Below are 2,448 nucleotides of genomic sequence, written 5' to 3'. Positions count from 1 at the left end.
ACAACACAACTAATCACATAACGACCACCACAACCAACCAATACCACCACCACTACGCACGCACGCACCATCAACACCACCATCATATAAAAACATTATAAGTATATATTTTGGGCTTTGTGTTAGGGTTAGAGTTAGGGTTTGTGTGTAACAGTTTGTATCAATGTGTATCGGTGTGTATGATATCATTTAGTCATGAAGAAAATTCATAACTAAGTAAGAATTATATATTTAATTTATTTAATTAAAAAAGAAAAGTATATATATTACCTGATCTGACATAAACCGTCTCCTATATGCCTCCTGAGCCTCCTGAGGTAAAGTCGACATGAATTGTGTGAACTCTAATTCTCTCTGCTCCCGACGCCTCCGTTCTTCCTCCATAATCCGTTGATATGTTGTTTGCTGCAACTACTAATCTTCAATCGCTTTCAACCACTGCTCCATCAAGTCTTGATATGATGTGCTTCCTGGTGTTCCTAGTGGTGCTGCAGACTCGTAGGTTCTACTAGACTCGTGCGGCCTCTGCTCAGATCCTCTCCACCGGTATCTGTTCTTCCTACTCGGTCCAATGACCGGTATCAGTATATCCTATAGATGTCACAACGAATGAACCAGCTGAAGGAGAAACTATTCATGCTGCTGAGGTCAAGGATCTTAACGAGCACAACCTCATTTTTGATCTTTTAGAGGATGACCATTAGTATATCTCTAACTTATTATCGAGAAAAGCTACTGATACGGCTACAGGACCAACGGTTGGAGTTGATTCAACTGAAGCAGGTCCCTCTGAAGGTAAGTATTTTATTCTATAAACCCCATCATCTCTCTATTAGTTGATTTTTAAATAAACATAAAAGTATTTAAATTATAGGACCAGTTGCTGAAACCGATGCTACTATGATTGTTGGAATATCTAATCAGTCTGAAGATTGTGACTTCTTGTTGTCGGCAGGAACCAAAGTCGATACTCAATCATCAATTCTTGAGTCTCAACCTCTCACTCCTTTGGATCTAATGATGATAGAAGCTACTATCACTCCCAAGATTAGTCTTGTCGCAACAAATGCGAGACCAACCGAAGAAGTTGGTACATCAACAACTGTTGCATCTAGAATTAGTGAGTTTTATCAGTTGTTCGTTTCAATTTTTTTGATTAATATTCTAGCATACTCATTGTGTTTTTCTTGCTTACAGAATCTTTACTCCTTCCCTCTGAGAATTTCAAATGTTCGAATCCGACACTGACGAAGGTCCCGACTATCACATCAACCAATATAGCGGGTACGTCGATGGTTGATGCTCCTGCGACAATCCCAGCTACTCAAGATTTCGAATTGGTATCATCGAGGCCAGAAATCCATGCTAAAGATTCTTCTGTTAAGCTTGGTATGTTTTAGTTTACTATTGCTTTTGGATTCTAATTCTTGAATATTAATTCAATTATTCTTTTGAGTACTTATTTTCTTCTCTCTTAATGCAGCATCTCCTTCATCATTACTTGAGTCCATCAAAGCTTTGACGTCTGATAAGGATCTAGATAAGGCCTTTATTTGTTCAGATGTCCAAAGTTTTGTCTATTTCATGAACCTCATGATCGATCGAATTCTGCATCAAGGGTCATCCTTTAACAGTTTTTGGAGGTCACTCGATCGACATGTGTCAGGAATCAGAGAAGATGGGTATCCTGAGTTGGCAGATTCTATTGAAGCCTATTTGGTTCAGTTGAAACAACAAGTTAACCACTTAAAGGATCTTTAGATCAGCGGTGTTTCTTCTTATGTATCGGCCCAAATGGATTCAAGACTACAAGAGTGGCATGCTTTACAAAAATCGGCAGAGCTCGAGCTTCAAAAGTTGAAAGATGGTGTAACCCAGATGATATTGGGTATCGCCAAGAAGGTGCAAGCTAAGGCTGATTTACTCCAATCTTTAGAACTATGTCGAGCCCAAATAGCCCGCTTGGAAAAGGAGCTTGTAGAAGCTAAAGATGCTGAGGGTATCCTGGAACTGGATTGGGCTGAAGCTGAGCGTGTCGAAACAGACTTACTCCAACAACTGGACCTTCACGATAAAAGGTTCACGGAGATAGAACAAGCAGTTCTCCAGGCTCAGAACACCAGCGAGGAATCCTTACGAGCTATTTTGAAAGCTGAATTTGAGCAAGCTTATGCAGAAGCACTCTTAAAACTCGAAGGGCAAATTTGTAATTACAAGCTATGTTTAGATTTAAAAATGTTTCTCTTGTAGTGACACTTTTCTCGTATTATAAGTTCTTCTTATGAATAAAGTGAACTCTTTTGCTTATTGAAATTTGATTATGCCTACTTATTCTTGTTTGGAATAAATAAACACAATACTCATAGGATTTTTGGTAAATCTCCAGCTATCAACGGATTTGATGTGTTTTTATCGACTACCGTTTGAGTTGGGCTAGTATGTGAATTA

This window comes from Asparagus officinalis, chromosome 3 (genome assembly GCF_001876935.1).
Source record: "Asparagus officinalis chromosome 3, Aspof.V1, whole genome shotgun sequence".
NCBI lineage: Eukaryota > Viridiplantae > Streptophyta > Magnoliopsida > Asparagales > Asparagaceae > Asparagus > Asparagus officinalis.
This window is presented reverse-complemented; position numbering follows the sequence as displayed.